At 44.2% G+C, this 21,309-nt stretch overlaps 1 protein-coding gene across 1 annotated transcript in view; it reads left to right on the top strand.

The window, feature by feature from the left end:
- Positions 1 to 9,646: 9,646 nt before the first annotated feature.
- Positions 9,647 to 21,309, top strand: part of SEMA4B (semaphorin 4B) — a 287,527-nt gene continuing 275,864 nt past the window's right edge. Inside the window, exon 1 of the mRNA XM_063448921.1 lies at positions 9,647 to 9,805. The gene's annotated coding sequence lies outside the window, so the exon portion shown is untranslated. The remainder of the gene's footprint in view (positions 9,806 to 21,309) is intronic.

Below are 21,309 nucleotides of genomic sequence, written 5' to 3' on the forward strand. Positions count from 1 at the left end.
GATATACTGTTTTATTTTATTCCTCTTGTGAGTCCACTCAACACCACAATTTTTCGCAAACTGTTGTATACTATTACCCTATGTATGCTTTTATTACTTTGACTGTAGAACCCATGTTGTAATTTTTATTCAAGAGTTGGGAGGAATGTTTTCTGTACAAAAGACAAAGTCAAAAAAGAGAGGTAACTAATCTTTGTATGTGTTTCACCCTAATACACTGGTGTGTTGATTTTTTTTTTTATTGATTTTTTTTTTTTTATTGAGAGGTTGCAACATTACATCAAATTTATGAAGATATGAGTTTGACATGTACTTGAGGGGGTGTTTTTTTTCATAAGCTACGGTCGAACAAGAGTGTTAAAAATATCAGTATACTATGCAACTTAAAGAAGTATACTAACATTACAAAACATATATTTTAGGGGTATTGGATGCAAAACTATGAAGTATTGCAACAATGCTTCATGTGAGTTGTAAAGTTTGTCAAAAATGAATCAATATATAGCAGGGTGCCCTTCATATGAATAACTCAGAAGGTCCCAGTGACTGATTGATGCTTAAGTGAAAGTTTCCATACTAGGTTATTCACTAAAGTGTGAATTATCATGAATCCAAATTTCAACTTTTAGGCCAAAAAAACTCAAACTCAAACCGTGGCTGACCTGGAGAATCTGAATTTCACTTTGACCTCCTGATGATTCGCCCTTTGGACTTTAGACTTTTGATTATTTTGCAGTCTATAAAACAAAAAATACTTTAACAGGTTAAAACAACTAGCTAACCTAAGGTCCCTATCCAACAGCACGGGGTCTAAAGTTCGCTGTAAACTGTATGCCATTTCTCTTCTTTAACAAGGGTAGAATTGATGTCCGGACATGATACCTAATTAGCGTGTTATACTGTGCTTTGCTAAATGTTATTTATGGAGCGTGGTGATGATGAAGTGCTTTCTCTATCTGTTCTTTTTAAATCATCAAAGCTCCGAGTTCTTATGATATATGACATGTTGTTGGCTCTTTTCCAACTTTTGCCAGTGATGAAAAATTATTCCTAAGTGTAAGTGCTTTTTGCATGACCTCAAGGCACAGACATCTCGAAAACAAACCATATTACAGATTCTTGCACATAATGGTTTAGCCTCCATACTAACTGTGTAATTATCAATACATTTCTGTGACACAACACATACTTATTGAGCTGGTCTCTAGGAATGCTGGCTAAACTTCCACCCCATAAATGAATCTGGATAAGAGTTTTCACAGAAGCCATTGTCACTAATCCCTAGAATTCAAGGAATTTATTTTTCAGCTGTACGAGGGACAGAGAAAACAGACCAGCTTCTGGTTTATTGTGCCATTTCTTTTTTTCAACTGTGTTTTTATGTTTTTTTTTTGTTTTTTTTGGTAAATTATTTATTTATTGTCTGCAGATAGAGTGAAATAAATGAAAAATCAGTAAAAAATAGAATCTACAGATTTTGTATATAAGGAAGTAAACGTGATAGTTGCAAGCAGATAGTACAATACAAGACATGTCATGGTAAAATCATAAAGAGAAGACACTGGATACTAGACTGAAATGCATTCAAGATGCAGCAATCATACGCATTAATGAAAAGATAAAGCAGGCCGTAAATTTTTAGGACACACTTTAGTCACCCAGACCACTTCATCTAAATGAAGTGCACCCAGAGCACAGCAAGTGTCCTTGTCCCGTTACTCTGTAAAAAAGCCACATCTAGTGGCTGTCAGTATGACTAAGCAAAACTCGGTCACATGACTGGAAGCCCCATAGGGAAGCGTTGATTCAATGTTTTCCTGTGGGGAAGTTTGAATGCACCCACAGCTCTCACTGTTCACCTTTATGTGGAGCTTTGCATTGGACCACACCGGAGGAGCTGAGCAGCACAGAGCGAGCCTCAATGTTTGAAAAAGTTAAGTCTAACTTTTTTTTTACATTTTTATTTTATTTTATTGCATACAGATTTATATTCCTAATGCTATAGTTCTCCTTTAAGTAAATATAAATAGAGAAAGGTTAATTTGCTGAGCTCAAGAAGGTAGCACTATCACTTTAAGTTCTCCAACTTTTGAATAATATATTTAAATGTATTCATGTGGTTTGAAGAGACACATTTGGGTGTGTTTTTTTCTAACTTTTCTAGAAAATTATATAATAAGGGAACGGGTATTAAAAAAAAGGTAAGGCTAGGGAGTAATAATGCACCTAGCCACCAAGTAAGGCTAGAAGTTAAAACAGATTTTTCCAAATTGTGTAGTAACTCCCAAAATAGGCACACACAAGAGAATTCGGAGGTGTAACTAAGGACTCCTGAATTCATTAATCAATTGTCCACAACTGGCCCTAATTTATGCCCCTACCGGCACTTATGTGCCAATTTGGAATAGCTCATTAGCTCGTTGAAGATTAAAATGGTCAATTATCTTTGTAAATAGTGTTTATTACTAGATCAGAAACATATAGTCAGTTTAGTATATTTGTATAGCAATTTTCCAGCTGGTAATTTAAAAACAATAGTTAAGTTTGTTTGGATAAATTGAATTATGATTTATTTATTTTTTGGTTGTTTTCAATAAATAATCTCCCTTTACTATAAAAAAATAAATTATCCAGATGCACACCCTAAGGAAATGTGCTTCCCACGCCTGTACCTCCCAAGAATCCATCTTTAGGCGAGAATGTTTCCGTGACCCTAATCACTATGGCTTTCTTTTCTACATTAATCTTCTTTTCGAGGAGCTCAGCAATGTTGGTGTCTGAATGTAAAACAGAGCTGCAAAAGAGCAAAATGCACAGTAATTTGCCTTTATATTATAGTAAACATATTTATCAGATTTGGAGAATAAAATATGTTATTTGTTGGAATTTAATTATTAACCCCTTTACTTCCACAATCAAGTATACATGTTTTTATTTTCATATAGTTTGCAAGTTGCAATTTAGTCCATAAGGCCTTACTCATCCTCATTTATACTCTAGGAATGATTACCAGCCTGTAGAGTAACACATTATCTTCCACAAAACACTAGTCACTAGTCATTTAATGGCAGCAAGTGTGCTGAAAAGGTCAGCTCACCCTTTCCATCCAAACAGTAAAGGAAGTTTCAATTGGAGATACTATTCCTACAGTCAGAGAGGAAAGGAATGAATGGGATCTACCATTTTGCTGTTAGGATAACATTAACACTCCAGAGACTGATAAAGATTGTAATAGTTTTTAACATACATTTATGTTACAAATATATGCTGTATTTAGCTGTATTTTCTGTATATAGGCTTTATTCTCAATTGCAGTATGCAAATATTCTTTTTACATTCTTTTGTCATTTTCTGTAAGCTGTAATACCTTCAGATTCCATACACACATCTGTAAGCACGACAGTCGATAATTTGTATTTATCTATTTTTGTCACACCTAGTGTATGTGAGAAGATATATATTTTGATACTAACACTAACACCCTGAGTGAAATATTTCCAGATAAAGCACTCTGTAAACTGAATAGCTTTTCATTCCCAAACATTTCTATAAAGGATGAAAAATGAAAAGAAAAAGATTGTGTACATTTACATAACTTTAATTTTTATGTTTGTCTGAATGACAAAATGTACACAACTGCTGTTTTATTATGTGCTAACTATGCATACCTTATTTCAAATAAATGTTATGCTAAGATTTTTTCAAACAAAAAGTGCTTGATACTACAGGAGTTAAATTACACGAAGGACTACCACAAGGTTATGAAGTCACCTGAAAAAGCTTTGATCCCTACACTTAACCACTGATAAAGAGATTACAGAGAGACAAGAACAAGTAAATTCAACGTACAAAATTGAAAAACTATACAAATTCTTGAAGTCAGCTATGCAGGCTACTTTGTCCTTAAATTTGAAATGTACTTATAATTAGACATATACAGTTTGTTTAACCCCTTAAGGACCAAACTTCTGGAATAAAAGGGAATCATGACATGTCACACATGTCATGTGTCCTTAAGGGGTTAAAGGACCACTATAGTGCCAGGAAAACAAACTTGTTTTCCTGGCACTATAGGGTCTTTAGGTCCCCTCCACCCTCATAGCCCCCCTCCCACCGGGCTGAACAGGGAGGAAGGGGTTAAAATATTACCTTTCTCCAGCACCGGCTCCCTCGGCGCTGGGGACTCTCCTCCTCCTTCTGACGTCATCGGCTGAATGCGCATGTGCGGCAAGAGCCGCGCGCGCATTCAGTCAATCCATAGGAAAGCATTCTCAATGCTTTCCTATGGACGCTGCCGTCTTCTCACTGTGAAAATCACAGTGAGAAGTGCGGAAGCGCCTCTAGCGTCTGTCAATAAGAATTAAACTGCTATGTTTACAGCAGGCAGGGTTAATCTTAGATGGACCTGGCACCCAGACCACTTCATTGAGCTGAAGCGGTCTGGGTACCTATAGTGGTCCTTTAATTCCGAATCGAATTTCATCCAAATACGTCAAGTCGACAGCGCCCACATTTCTGAATTCTTTACACACCAAACAAACTGAAAATGAAAGAATTCATAACGATTTGAAACAAAATATTTTGGATCCATTTGTTTTCATAGGGTAAGGACTTACTTACTAAGCAATTGGATCTGTATTCCATTGCTGCTCCCCTGCCCAGTCTCGTCATTGATTCTCTGCTGGGAGCAGAAGCAATGCACTATGAGTTTCCAAGTAAACTATGGTAGCATTCCTTCTGTTACAGGATGGCAAGACTTAACGAAGAGGCAGGGCAGGGGAGCGAGTAAGAAATAAATTTAGAGCTTTAGATATCGCCACCCCCTGCCCTCAATACATGACTGCCAGTTATCTGTAATGTACCTTTAACGGATGCTTCCTCGCCTTTCAATTGCTTTTAATCTGGTTTAAAATAGTGGTGATTTTCTATATTGTGTAGTTGGAATTAAAATGAATGTATTGATTGTCCAGGTTGTATGTGCCTTTCCCCCTCCCCCCTTTCCTGTCTTATTGTTTTCCCATTAGGTCATGGTCCCATAGTTCCAGGGAGTTCCAGACCAGTTCAAACTGACTGAATTGCCACTCCATTTAGTCTCCCATATGGTGAACAGTCCTTGTTATTGTCTGCCCCCACCCTTCCTTCATTGTAAACACAGAACTCCATTCACGCTTTTAGTAATTTAATTAAGCTTAGTGGTCTGATTGGTTGCTATCTCAAGTCATTACTGCTATTGGTTGACTTGTGCTCACTGTACAGAAAAAGAAATAGATAAAAACTCAATGTGAGTCTAAATACAGGGTCCATTGATGTTCCCCACTTTATCAAGTGTCTGGCTGATATTTGCTTGACATTACTAGTCGGGTACTGTTGGAAGAAAAGGCTGTCTCCCTGCTGTATATTCCCTTTGGAGAAGGGACAAACACTGGGCAGAATAGGTCTGGGTCCCAAGCCTGGCATCAGACCTTCTGTATCCACTACAATACCAAGTAGTATTTTTGAAAAGGAACTTTAGGGTCCTGTTGCAATAGTGGCCATTCCACCTCCAACCCCATATACTTTCCACCTGTTTGTGTCTCTCTCTCCCCATTCTCGCACTATACTTCCCACATCTTCTCCTTTTTTTCCTGGTAAAGGTATGGAGACTGGGTGAACTTCTTAAATAAATAAATAGATGAGTAAAATGCATGTGTGTGTTTGTGTGAGAGTTTGTATGTATGTGTGCATGGCAAAGTGTGTGTGAGAATGTGTATGCATGTGTGTTTGAGAATTTGTGAGTTTTTTGGAGTGGGAGCGGGTAGGGGCAAACTTCCCAAATTCTGCATCCACAGGTGCATTAAAAGTGATTCTGACCCTCTGTGGGTGGCCTGTGGGCGTGGAGTCACAATTGTGCATTTGTCTGCAACTTGTATATTATATGGGCTATTAATACAGACCTCTTCCACATATCTTGCGTATCTCATGTCGTTTTCTATTAAGATGAACATAAAGGAAAACTATATGCACAAAAAAACTATAAGCACCAGTGCTTTTGAGGCATAGAGACAGTCCCAACTGTCTCAGCAGTGTAGACGGTGCCTTTTCGGAGAAAAGGCAGTGTGTACATTGCTGCCTAAGACAACCTCTAGTGGCAGTCACTCTGACAGCTACTAGAGTGGCTTCCTGGATCTGCATGGAGATGCTGAAACCTTCCCATAGCAGCATTGAGTCAATGCACCTCTATGAGAAAATTCGGATTGGTGGAACATGGTGATTGCAATGCATTACTTCAATACTCTCCTTAGGGGAAGCATTGAATTGTCTGAGATCATAAGGATTAATAATCCCAGCCAATGGAGTTGGGGTGACCATGGACTATTGTAAGACCTTTTTATTTAGTTTAGTGGGGGGAGGCGGGAATAATCCAAATGTTTAGGGTTGCATTCTCATTCTCTTATTAGAAATACATGCTTGTTTGATTAGGGTTCTGGGTATGTTAAATTTAGATTTAGGGAAAAGGGGTGTTTAAGGTATTGTGGAGTTTAAACAACACTCACCCACCAATGTCTTCTGTAGTCCAACCCCCGTTCCTATGATATTATATTAATAGAACTGCAGGAGTTTATATACAGTGTGCATCACTCAGTGCTGTCCCTGTTCCACCTGCAAGGCATTCCTGTTATTGAACAGATGGAAAGTGATCACTTCAACTTCCTGTCCAGCAGTACACAGTCCCTGGAGGAGCTCGGACACCTCTATAACTGTTCATGCAGCTCTGCTATCAGGCATAGGTGGCTGACTGGATTACAAAGGACATTGGCCGAGACTCCTGTTACTTACCTCTCCTTACCAGCCCACCTAAATTCAAATGTGGAATGCATGAAAAGTAATGCGGAGAACCACATCAAAAAGGCAGTGTGATAATGGGGAGAAAACAATGAAAGAAATTCCCTGTAAGAGATGAGATAATGAAAAACTGACAGAGAGAAATGGTAATAGGGAGAGAGCAGGACAAAAGTGTAATGGAGACTGGAGGAATTCTGGGGGGGGAGGGGGGATACAAAGGGGAGAGAAATTATAATATAATGACTTGTAAACTACTACTCATAGATTGGGATTAATTGTACTTTTACATCCATTGGCTATTTTATAGTGATATATATTTTTTTCAATTATTTTGTTGAACAAAAAGGCACAATGGCAACAGTACTTTATGTAAAAGGAAGTGATAGCTCATACATACATATACAAATAATATAATGTTATAGAATATTTGTTCTAAAAAGAGAACAAGGCAAGTAATCAAAATGAGAGGTAGCAATGTATATAACAGGGGCCCGCTAGTTTTATGCTAGTGTTTTGAAGTCTCCCATCATTCTTATGGAGATTAATTTAATAGGAGGTGTGTTGGGGTGTCTGCTGGCTCAGTACTGAAGAAGTGATGTAAGAGGCAGAAACTGTACATGGTTTTTGGTAGTTTAGCACTGAGTTTGTGTTCATACACCAGTTATTATTGGTAACAGTGGAATCATTCTATACAGTCTGCATCCCTAAGTCATGCACAAATCACTGTGAATATTATATCAAGCTGTGTAGGTCAAACTTATAGAGGTTGCAAAGATAATTGGTGTCAGACCTCACAACTCCATCAGCCTTCATCTGTCAAACCAATATATTACATTCTCTGCAATGGAACCAGCCACAAAGAGATCAATAAGACCGAAAAAAAAGCTGTTAATTTCTACTTGTATCTTTGGCCAAAAGTTGCCAGCATGTACCATCAATATATCAACTTGTGTAATGAGAAAAATAAACAAACAGACACATTTGCTTTCTAGAAAATGGGTTTCGCCACTTTTGTGAAACTGCTGACCACTGACCCGACCACGGACGTGAATTAACTTTCTTTCCAAATGTTAAAACTCTTCAGCAATAACACATTTTTTTGGTAAGTACATATGGTAAAAGGAGGGGGGCGTGGGTTTTTTGGTAATGATAAGTACCCTGAGATTTATCTTTGCCATCTAACGGGATATTAAAATAAGATATCTCAGACAATAAATGCCATCTTGTAATGTCAATAAACAATGAAAAAAAATGGAAGTTTTGAGATTTATAAGTGGACACATCTGTTTATTCTCCAACAGGGGTGGACTGACCACTCACAGGACCGCAGTGGGTGATCAGGCCTCCCCCCCTCCTGGTGCAAGGTTTTATCGCCCCCTACTATTCTTCTCCCCCTTCTTTCTGCTGCTTTCACACAGATATTATGTGTTCACTGTCCAGCACACAGATTGGCTGTGTGAGAGCAACATAGCTATGACTCCACACCCGCAGAGCCCCCCAAAATGGCCAGTTTTACTTTAAAGGGGTTAATCCAACCAAAAACAGTGAAAAACAGATTAGGTGGGTACAGGGATAGGTAGATCCTGGGGTGGGTGTTGGAAGGTATGGTGGCTGAGGTAAGTGCAGGGGAACTGAGGTGGGTGCAGGGGGATATGTGGTGGGTGCAGGTAGACAAGGGGCTGTGGTGGGCACAGGGAGGGACATAGGGGCTGTGGTGGGTACTGGAAGGCATAGGAGCTATGCTAGGTGGAGCTGACATAGGGGCTGTGGTGGGTGCATAGGAGCTTAGGTGGGTACAGGGATAGGTAGATCCTCAGTGAGTGTAGAGAGGAATGGTGGCTGAGGTGAGTGCAGGGGAACTGAGGTGGGTTGAGGGGGAGCTGTGGTGAGTACAGGGGGGCTGAGGTGGGTGCAGGGAGACAAGGGGCTGATGTAGGTGCAAGGGGAGATGTGGTGTGTTCATCACAATAGTACAACCAAAAATAGTACATAATAAATAAAATGATTCTATATATTGTATAGACAGTTTTATCAATCTTTTCTCCATGAATCTTTTCGGTTCTTTTTTTCCCATGTCCATACACTGTATATAGCTCGCAACATTGCTAAATTCTCAAGATTAATGCTAACACCTTTGCCACTATAAAATGGAGTCATAGAGGCTCTTCTCTGCTGTGTGACGTAACGGCCATATCTATTCCATTACACAGACATTGCAATAGAAGTCACAGGCTGCAGGTGCAACATTGTTAATATATCAGGTTAAAACCCTGTGTAGGACAACAGTGACAATACCTACCCATTGGGTATATAATATCATTGTCATCTTTATCTAGGTGCGGATATGTGTCATTATCTATAGATTTAATGGACTTCCTTGTACATACATAATGGGTATATAAATCTATGTATTTTTATAGAAAAAGGTGTATCTCTAATTTCCGCTCTGTTTTGCCATTTCTAAAATAATTATAATTTTATGAAATTTCAGAACTACATTCCACTGCAGCTTGGTGAAATCTCTCACGGCAATGTGGAAACTGTTAAACAATTTGAAGAATCGGGGTTAATTTACTGCAGGAACTAAAGCCATATTACTTTTTATTCGTCCCTTATTACCTATCACCGGTTTGTGCTGTATCACTAAGGAAAGGAATATCCCCAAGGAACTGCAAAGAAAAGCACATTACATCGCTTGTCTGAAAGACAATCTCTTGTCCCCTCCTCCCTAGCTCCCCCCCCCCCCCCCTCTCCTTCCTTCACCATCAGACTGGTAGTTTAACACAAGCCTTCCTTAGTGCAATGTGTTTCACCAGCTGCCCAGCCCATTTTCCTGTTTCTTCCCTTTAAGATGTTTTGCGTGCTACCTGCTGTACGAAGTTTTGGTGTAGAATATTACCTGAGACCCCCATACCTACTCCAGCATCCTGCCTGCTTTTCTGGAATTACTGAACTAGTTCTGGGCACATTCAGCATGTGATTGGTAAGAACATTTTACCCTTTTCCCTGTGTGTGTGCATGTATCTATTACACCCTCTCTTCAAAGCATCCTCTCAACCTTTATAGTAATGCTTTGCTCATTGCTAATATCTAATTTTATTTTCCTATGCAATATAACACAACAAGGCTATGTTCACATAACAGCACTGTGCATTAGAAAAAAAAAATCATTGAAATAACATTGGATATACCTGTGTGTACACCTGCTATCAATTTGGTCACCTGGTGTAAAAATCTAAATCTGCACTAGTATCTCTTGCTGTAAGGAAACAATGTACATTATGTGAAAACAAATATTTGTAACAGTAATACATATAATATACACATTATTTTTTTTTTTTTTTAAATATAGATATTTAGTACAATGTGACAGACCTGGTGGAAATATTGGAAAACACCCAAATATCCTCTTATGTTAATTATTTTTAATGAATGGGAAAACCTGCCAATTTAAATCATCTTAGAATCGCCCAATATGTGCAAATGATGTAATGTTAAAGACTTTGCATTATATATACACACACCTTCTATATATACATCAGCTGCTGTGATACATACATTTAACATTAATTATCAGTTTCTGATGAGATGGTAGAAAACTTGATAGGGTATAACTATTTATACCAGTCAGATTGTGTGAATTGGGTTTCCTAGAAGAGGAGACGAGGAAACACACCTCACACCCTTGTGTAGCATGAATGAATTACATATCTTTTATGGGCACCCAGATTTCATTTTATTGCAGTGAATACATTACGTGCACGTTAAACAAAAATAACACTAGATGAATTACAGAGAAGAAAGAATGATTTCAGATTCCCCAAGTCCCCTTAATCGGGGATTACATGAGGTGTGTGTGGAGCTAATATTGGGTTAAGACAGGGGATCCCTGTATTTTAATGTTGCCTGTCTATACGGCAAGATCCCATTGAGCTAGTGAGACAGCAGTTGTACAGTAGCTGTGATGCTGCTCCCCTTCATGTCAGGTGCGGTAACCATGGTGAAGCTGGAACAAAAAAAAAAAAAGAAGAGGGGAGGGAACGTTATTGGGTTCCAGAAGTCCTTTCAACATGCACTGCTTTTCATACAAGGATCATGCTGACACAACTACTCTCGGTTCAATCGAACGTTGACCCTGTAACAGATCCCACAGTGAGAGTTAATTGATTCGAATCAGCATTTATTTGTCAGATGTTTTCTGCTAAGCTACAACACATGAGGCAGAAGTGAGTTAAATGTAGTTCAAAAAATTGACAGTTTGTTAAACCGAGTGTAGAAGAAGACAATCCCACCCTCGGATCACAGGAGTGAAAACCCAAAACATGTTTCATCCCCATAAAATAGGTCTGTGCTCTCTGTTCTGATTATGATTGTCTTCATTACCGAGTGTTGTTGTTTTATTGTTTTTTTTGCAAATCAGACATTTAGTTGAACATGGGATAGCTAACTAACTAGCACCTTAAATGAGGGCACAAAATAAATTTGGTTCTTAGAACATTGCTCATGGGTAGCTTACAGTTTACATTCTGCATGATTTAAAATTTTACTTTTATTCATATAGCCAGAGGCGGCTCTCTAATTAGGCGGTTTAGGCGGCCGCCTAAGGCCTCGCGCTGGCTGGGGCCTCGCGGCCACCTAAACCGCCTGTGGGCAGAGTGTGTCAGATCCTCGGTCAGTGACCGAGGACCTCACACCAGGAGGGGGCCCGGCGGCTTGCCCGGTATGCCGCCGGGTGCGAGGCCCCTCCTGGCTGCCCGGCCAGCCACCGCAGACACTGGTCTGCAGCTCCGCAGTGTGCAGAGCTGCAGACCATGTGACTCGCGAGAATTGGCCAATCAGAGCGTTGCCGCGGGTTACCACGGCAAAGCTCTGAAATCTCGCGAGATTACACGGTCTGCAGCTCTGCGGAGCTGCAGACCACCAGGGAGCAGTGCCCACCGGACCACCAGGGAGCCCACTGGACCACCAGGGAAAGGTAGGCTCTCCCTCCCCATCACCCATTACCCCCAGCTTTACCACCCACCACCCTCAACCTCACCCCCGACCACCATCACCCCTCACCACCCTCAGCCTCACCCCCCACCACCCTCAGCTTCACCCCCCACCACCCTCAGCCTCACCCCCCACCACCCTCAGCTTCACCCCCCACCACCCTCAGCTTCACCCCCCACCACCATCACCCCCACCACCCTCAGCCTCACCCCCCACCACCCTCAGCCTCACCCCCCACCACCATCACCCCCACCACACTCAGCCTCACCCCCCACCACCATCACCCCCACCACCCTCAGCCTCACCCCCCACCACCCTCACCATCACCCCCCACCACCCTCAGCCTCACCCCCCACCACCCTCAGCTTCACCCACCACCACCATCACCCCTCCCCACCCTCAGCCTCACCCCCACCACCATCACCCCTCCCCACCCTCAGCCTCACCCCCACCACCATCACCCCTCCCCACCCTCACCATTACCCCCCACCACCCTCAACCTCACCCCCCACCACCATCAACCACCATCACCCCACCCTCACCCCCACCACCCTCAGCTACACCCACCACCACCATCACCCCCACCACCATCACCCCTCACCACCCTCACCATCACCCCTCACCACCCTCAGCCTCACCCCCACCACCATCACCCCCACCACCCTCAGCCTCACCCCCCACCACCCTCAGCTTCACCCCCCACCACCATCACCCCCACCACCCTCAGCCTCACCATCACCCCCACCACCCTCAGCCTCACCCCCCACCACCATCACCCCCACCACCCTCAGCCTCACCCCCCACCACCATCACCCCCACCACCCTCAGCCTCACCCCCACCACCATCACCCCCACCACCCTCAGCCTCACCCCCCACCACCCTCAGCTTCACCCACCACCACCCCCCAACACCCTCAGCTTCACCCCCTCCACCATCACCCCTCCCCACCCTCAGCCTCACCCCCACCACCATCACCCCTCCCCACCCTCACCATTACCCCCCACCACCCTCAACCTCACCCCCCACCACCATCAACCACCACCACTCCACCCTCACCCCCACCACCCTCAGCTACACCCACCACCACCATCACCCCCACCACCATCACCCCTCACCACCTTCACCATCACCCCTCCCCACCGTCACCTCCCACCTCCCTCAGCTACACCCACCACCACCCTCACCATCACCCCTCCCCACCGTCACCTCCCACCTCCCTCAGCTACACCCACCACCACCGTCACCCCCCACCACCGTCACCATCACCCCCCACCACCCTCAGCCTCACCCCCACCACCCTCAGCTTCACCCCCACCATCACCCCTCCCCACCCTCAGCCTCACCCCCACCACCCTCACCATTACCCCTTCACCCTCAGCCTCACCCCCACCACCCTCAGCCTCACCGCCCACCACCCTCAGCATCACCCCCACCACCCTCAGCCTCACCACCCACCACCACCCTCAGCTTCACCCCCCACCACCCTCAGCTTCACCCCCCACCACCATCACCCCCACCACCCTCAGCCTCACCCCCCACCACCCTCAGCCTCACCCCCCACCACCATCACCCCCACCACACTCAGCTTCACCCCCCCCCACCATCACCCCCACCACCCTCAGCCTCACCCCCCACCACCCTCACCATCACCCCCCACCACCCTCAGCCTCACCCCCCACCACCCTCAGCTTCACCCACCACCACCATCACCCCTCCCCACCCTCAGCCTCACCCCCACCACCATCACCCCTCCCCACCCTCAGCCTCACCCCCACCACCATCACCCCTCCCCACCCTCACCATTACCCCCCACCACCTTAACCTCACCCCCACCACCATCAACCACCATCACCCCACCCTCACCCCCACCACCCTCAGCTACACCCACCACCACCATCACCCCCACCACCATCACCCCTCACCACCCTCACCATCACCCCTCACCACCCTCAGCCTCACCCCCCACCACCATCACCCCCACCACCCTCAGCCTCACCCCCCACCACCCTCAGCTTCACCCCCCACCACCATCACCCTCACCACCCTCAGCCTCACCCCCCACCACCATCACCCCCACCACCCTCAGCCTCACCCCCCACCACCATCACCCCCACCACCCTCAGCCTCACCCCCCACCACCATCACCCCCACCACCCTCAGCCTCACCCCCACCACCATCACCCCCACCACCCTCAGCCTCACCCCCCACCACCCTCAGCTTCACCCACCACCACCCCCCAACACCCTCAGCTTCACCCCCTCCACCATCACCCTTCCCCACCCTCAGCCTCACCCCCACCACCATCACCCCTCCCCACCCTCACCATTACCCCCCACCACCCTCAACCTCACCCCCCACCACCATCAACCACCACCACTCCACCCTCACCCCCACCACCCTCAGCTACACCCACCACCACCATCACCCCCACCACCATCACCCCTCACCACCTTCACCATCACCCCTCCCCACCGTCACCTCCCACCTCCCTCAGCTACACCCACCACCACCCTCACCATCACCCCTCCCCACCGTCACCTCCCACCTCCCTCAGCTACACCCACCACCACCGTCACCCCCCACCACCGTCACCATCACCCCCCACCACCCTCAGCCTCACCCCCACCACCCTCAGCTTCACCCCCACCATCACCCCTCCCCACCCTCAGCCTCACCCCCACCACCCTCACCATTACCCCTTCACCCTCAGCCTCACCCCCACCACCCTCAGCCTCATCATCCCCCATAACCCCCCACCACCCTCAGCCTCACCGCCCACCACCCTCAGCCTCACCTCCCACCACCCTCAGCCTCACCCTCACCACCCTCAGCCTCACCACCCACCACCACCCTCAGCTTCACCACCCACCACCACCCTCAGCCTCACCCTCACCACCCTCAGCTTCACCACCCACCACCACCCTCAGCCTCACCCTCACCACCCTCAGCTTCACCACCCACCACCACCCTCAGCCTCACCCTCACCACCCTCAGCTTCACCACCCACCACCACCCTCAACATCACCACCCTCAGCATCACTCCCCCCCACCCCCCTCAGCATTGCCCCCCACCACCCTCAGCATCACCACCCTCAGCATAACCCTCCGTCACCACCCTCAGCCCCCCCACTCACCATCACCCCCTCTCACTCTCACATTAGCCCCCCACTCTCACATTATCCCCCCACTCTCACATTATCCCCCCACTCTCACATTATCCCCCCACTCTCACATTACCCCCTCTCACTCTCACATTACCCCCTCTCACTCTCACATTACCCCCTCTCACTCTCACATTACCCCCTCTCACTCTCACATTACCCCCTCTCACTCTCATTACCCCCTCTCACTCTCACATTACCCCTTCCCTCTCACATTACCATCACCCCCGCTCCCTCTCACATTACCATCACCCCCCCGCTCCCTCTCACATTACCATCACCCCCCCCCGCTCCCTCTCACATTACCATCACCCCCCACTCCCTCTCACATTACCATCAACCCCCCGCTCCCTCTCACATTACCATCACCCCCCCGCTCCCTCTCACCATCACACCCCCCGCTCCCTCTCACCATCACACCCCCCGCTCCCTCTCACCATCACACCCCCCGCTCCCTCTCACCATCAGCTACCCCATACACATAGGGTCTCAGACAAAAACGCAAACATGCTCAGAGAGACATACATTCGCACACACAAGGATACTCTCTGTCAGACACACTCTCAGGCACATACACAGGCAGACAGTGCATCAATGTGTATATGTGACACTTTTTTGTTAGTGGGGCCTCATGTTTGCGTTTCGCCTAAGGCCTCATAAAGTCTAGAGCCGCCTCTGCATATAGCTGTTACAAAAATCTAGGGAGATAAAACATTTTAGATATTATATTGTATCCCTTAATTTGCAATACTTCTGGATGCTTATGAAGTAATAGCATAGATGCCCAAACTCAATTTATGTCAGATTAAGTAGGTCTTACAAAAAGGATAAATAATGCTGTTCAAATATCCTGCTTATTTGTAAGGAATTTGGCGGCATTTTTTGGAATATAGATGCCCTTTATAGTCAACAGAATGTTGCAGTACTAGCTGTAAGTATAGTTGCCTGGCTAAAACTAGGCATATATAGTATCTATACACATATATATCACAGGCTACACAAAAAACAGCATGTCTTCCCTCACATGACCCTTGCTGCTAGAATGCAGCACTCCAGTCTTCAAACATACCAGTAGACACCAGAACAGAGGGCTTGGGAGACCAGCATATACAGTCCCATTGAGTGATGCACAAGTCTGTGTCTCTCCTGAGTAAAGAAATTGGGATGAGGATGGAAAATTTACTTCTGATAAAAGACATAGTGTGGCATTTTTTTGACTATATAAAACAAAATTACAATCCATTGGCAGTGTTATTTATTAAAAAGTGAATTGTTGGGAGTTCCAATAAGTTTCATGTTTTAAACCAAAATAAATTTGTCTAAATTCTGAAATTCACTTTTCTCCTTTCACACTTTGGTGAATAACCATGCTTGCATATGATGAAAATAATGTAAAATTTCCATTTCTTAAAATTCTATTTTAGAATACTCCCTTTAAACGTGTTTGTGTGAGAGTTACCTTAGTAGTAAATCATAGTGAGTCGAGAGAGACTTAGGGAAATTCACTAAAGTACGCTTTGCCTAGAATAAAAAAAAAAATGAATTCAAAGAGAATTTCGAATTTGAGTCAAAATACCAAAAGTATAAGATTCTCTAAGGCAGATAAATTTTCAATTTGTTCATAAAAACTGTCTATACTTAGGATCAGAGTTCAATATAAAGTTCAGGATTCAACAACCGCAAAAAAATGGGTTTATTAAGAGCTTTGTAAAATGTTTTCTGTGATCAAGATGCAATAATCAAGAACGAGATCACCATGTATAATGCTGACTTCCAGTTGAATTGTTGTCAAGCTCACACCCATTGAACTCCTGTGTAGTGAATATTTGCTCTCTGGATTGCTGAATCACTTTACTGCATGCGTCCACTCATGCTTTGTCATTATGTATTTTCAGCAGAAAACATGATCTATCTTGTCATGCTCTTTCTAATGAGATAGCCTATGTGTGTTACTGGAGACTGGCTCACTGCCAAAAGGACATGGGAACTCCTTGCACAATGTCCCAAGATGCATCAAGTGTCCTTTTAAATGAAGTTCATTACAAACTGTACAACACATATTGAGAATACTACCATTCCACTCAATCTGCTATCCTTTGTTATTGACACATCCATTTCCGTATCGCTCTGAAAATCAATTATTTTAAGTGAAATCTTGGTTGTATGTATTATTTGGGGAAAGATATGAAATATGTTGCTTGCAACTTCACACATGTGCAAGTTTGTTTAGAAAAGATTATGCTTGGTGAATCAGATCCATCTTTTTTTTATATATCTCTAGAATTTTGTTTTATAGGTCCTTCTCTCTACCACTCCCTTCTAAACCTGCAGTGTTTGCCTTTTTGCTGTAAAACTACTGCTGTAGACAATGCCGCCATTTTGGTTTTCTTGCAGCTACAATTAACAAAATTCTTGCTGTATCCTTTTTACAGCTTGGCTACTTTGACCCTAAATTTGACATTCAATTTGAGTTCACTGTCAGTATCTGTCTGCTTTTGCAGCGTGCTTCTGTCTGTTATGTATTTCTCACTCAGCTGCTTTTCTGTATTTGTCTTGTGTCTGGTAGTGGAGTGGTAGTGATCTAGGGTCCATGTGTCATGGGGAGATATTTATCAAAGGGTCGCCGACAATCTCCAAGTTGATTTTTTAAAACATTTTTGAGCTCTGTATTAAATATGTCAAATATTTTTATCTCTTGCTTTTTTTGCACCCAAACCGCCATTTATGAATGCTGTCCATTTTTGGTGACTCAGCTACAGGTAATTTATGAACTTTTCCACCACTTTTTCTAACAGAAAACTGGTGGAATTTTCTTATCACTATGAATATGGCAGTCTACTAAAAATGGAAATTTCTATGAAAACCATCAAAATTACTTGACAGGTGTATAGTCGCCATTTGGGCAGTCGGAATCCAGGACAACCAACCCCATATCCTAACCCAATAACGCACAGACACTAGGGAATATGGGAAAATTTGTCCACAGCTTTATTAATCAAATAATAATAATAACAATAATAATAATAATAATAACTTAACAAGTAAAACATGGGTCATTGCCCCCCATACTCCGCCCTCGCATCCTATTCCTTCTGTTAACATATAAAAGGCAATGACCCCCATATAAATAACACATATATATATATAACATACACCAACATTATTTCAATACACCAACTTAAAGTGCCAACCATCCATTAACCACGGCAGGGGTATACCCGGATACCCCTACCCCACCAGGTTCTAAGCCACCGACAGGACTAGAAACCTATCAACCACCGATGACCACAACTTGTTTGTTTTCCATCACGTTCATCCTGGGGAGCCTATTTCTTCTCCTTCAGCTCCCCATCCCGCCGCTGTGAAAAAACGGGATAACCCCACACATAACAAAACCAGGGAGGGTGGGTGGGACAAACTCAACCAGGTAGGAAATTAGAAATGACTCACCTAAAATGGCTGCCTATTTAAATAGCCAAACCTACTTACCCATAACTCCACTCCTTGCTTACTTCCTCCTAAGCCCGCCTCCTAAACCCTGTCAAGGCCTTTTTTCGCTTAGCTGCGCTCTAGCTACATGGGGCTACAGTAAAGGAAAACGTTCCTTTTTTAGATTACTTCAAGAAATACGATCAAAATGACAGAATTTAACTGTCCCTTTTCAGAACACTTTGGTAAATATAAAAATATCAACTATTGTATCTGTTTTTTTTAAGTCTTTGTTTTCCACAACATGAACAATACTTGGTTAACAATTATAATTATTTCCTGAAAATCTGGCAGGATGTTTACTTGTTCATAGTTTGAACCCACATAGTGTTCTAAATATGTCATTGACAAGACACTGTCTTTACATTTTCCATAATATAACCATATTAAAGGTTTACCTCAAAGCACAAACTTCAGTGTTTTGAAGTGGTCATGCTGCCTATGCCTGTATGTGCACTGTTCGGCTGTGAAATGCTGCACATACTGAGTTTAACTCCTTGCTTTAGCCAAAGCACATCGCCCATGTTGAGAGACAGCCTTGTAGCCCAGCAGGGGCCCAGGTAAGTGTTGCTAAACATTTTTCCCCATTACTGGAGAGCCGGCCCAGGGGCGGATCCGGAGCCTGATCTCGGGATGGGCACCTGTAGATTAACTAAAGAAAAATTTCAGGCACAATAACCACTACAGCTCTGTGTAGTGGTTATGTTGCCAGGAGTGCCGGGACTCCCCTCTCATAGTAAGTAGTCAAACTGTCTAAGAACAGTTTGACAACTTACCTGGGGTCCGCATGGGTATGGGGCTGTAGTAGAGCATAGGAGCAGTGGTGTATGTGTGAGTGTTGCAATGTGTGAGGGGTGCAGTGTGTGTGTGAAGGGTTCAGTGTAAGTGTTGTAGTGTGTGTGAGGGGTGCAGTGTGAGTGTGTGTGAAGAGTGCAGTGTGTATGTGTGGGGCAGTGTGTGCGGGGGGTGTAGTGTGTGAGAGCTGCAGTGTGTGTTAAGGGTGATACCGGAGAAACTGACGGAAGCCAAGCACAGAGAGATGGACACAGGTTTCTTCAGGAAGGAAGAGATTCTTTATTCGATTCACCGACCGGGGCTCAGAGGGACTAATGTCACCAAAATACAGCAAGATCTGAGCCCAGAACTGACTGTGTAAATGCATGATATAGACATATAGCTCCTCCTATAGTTAACTCTACCCACATATACTCTTTACACAATCAGCTGAACAAAGCCTAACTTCCCTTACCTGTTAGACCACATGGCTCACCCAGAACAATGGAGGAGGGGAAGTGTTTTCAGTTTCTGCATTCCTGCATTTGCTCAATACAGTGTTGATTGTATCTTAGCTACGTGTAACTAACTAACTGATACAACATTTACACATATGCCACATGGCAATCTTGTCCTAGTAAATTTATTTTTACTGAGATTCCACCACATTCCCCCATTTGATGCTTCTGATATTTCACAATTCCAGATGCATCACTTAACCATAGTTTGCTTACACCTCAGGTTGCCATGAATCAGAACAGACCTCGTAAGCATCTTAGCATCCTTACAAATTCCTTCAGCACTCCTCATTCTGAATATATTCTCTCTGGGCTAAGGGTTCATACTTGCAAACAGCCATTACATGCGCAGCTGGTTTCCTTTCTGTCGTGCTCTCTATGACACTCTGTATGGACCTAATTACCAATGGAACCAAACATGGTAGAAAGAGACACACTATAATCAACATGACTCCTCCTACCAATGTCTTGATCCCTCCAAGCTGCTCGTACCTACTTCCAAACCAACTACTAGAATTGTACCCGTTCCAGGCTTAAGTCGGTACATGCGTCAGTTTAGCCATGTGGCTTGTGAGATCAGCCACTGCCTGCCCTTCATCATCTATGTGCAGACAACAGTTGCTGAGATTGAACTTTCCACATACACCTCCTTCTATTTGCACTGGAAGTGAATGGAGGACTTTATCAACAGCCCAACTGGTTTACCTGGTAAGAAGGCTATGTGCTTTACAGAGGAATCCATAATTGCCTAATGGTAGAATGAGGCTTGAATCCCTGTATTAGAATACAATAACACTTCATGGGCATACAGTTTTGCTGTTAACCAGTTCCCTCACATATTACATCCCTCCTATTGGCAATGAAGCGCGCTAAGGTAGCCAGTGCCACTCATTATCTTCCCAGCTACCTACATTCAAGGATGCTAGCTTCTTTTTATGATTCACATCATAAACTTTAACTCCCAAGGTCTCTCCTGTTTCAATTGGCAACAAGAAGAAGGATGGTTTGAGCATACCTAACACACATGCCCCTTCCCAGTCCTGTGGCAACTCCGAATAGGCTTTCTTACCACAGATCCAGTACAAATTTGCTGGGGCTCTCCAGGTAGATGTGATGGATAGGTCAAACCACACATCCTTTAAATTGGCGTATCTAGCAAACGGGTTAGATGGCTCTGAGACATTTGAAGCCGACCACCAAGTTGTATTCTTCGTATCATCATCATAAGCTTTTTGCCCTAGACAAGTCAATTCTCCTACAGAAGTATTATACATCATTCCTTTCCTTGCTATGCAAACATAACCTATAATGGAGGTCTTTAATCGCCACTCAAATTTACCTCTAACACTCACTTGATAATCAGTTTGAGAAGATATTAACTGTTCACTTGTCTCAGAACCGGAATACATTACCTCCTTTGCTTCCCAGGGCCATTGGTCTCCCATGTTAGTACCTCCACACACATAGCAGTTGGTTACATTAAGACTACCATCAATGTTTTCGGCTAGATCTATAAATACGTTTTTAGCGTTATGGGGGATCTTATTTTCT

This window comes from Pelobates fuscus, chromosome 3 (assembly GCF_036172605.1).
Source record: "Pelobates fuscus isolate aPelFus1 chromosome 3, aPelFus1.pri, whole genome shotgun sequence".
Classification (NCBI taxonomy): domain Eukaryota; kingdom Metazoa; phylum Chordata; class Amphibia; order Anura; family Pelobatidae; genus Pelobates; species Pelobates fuscus.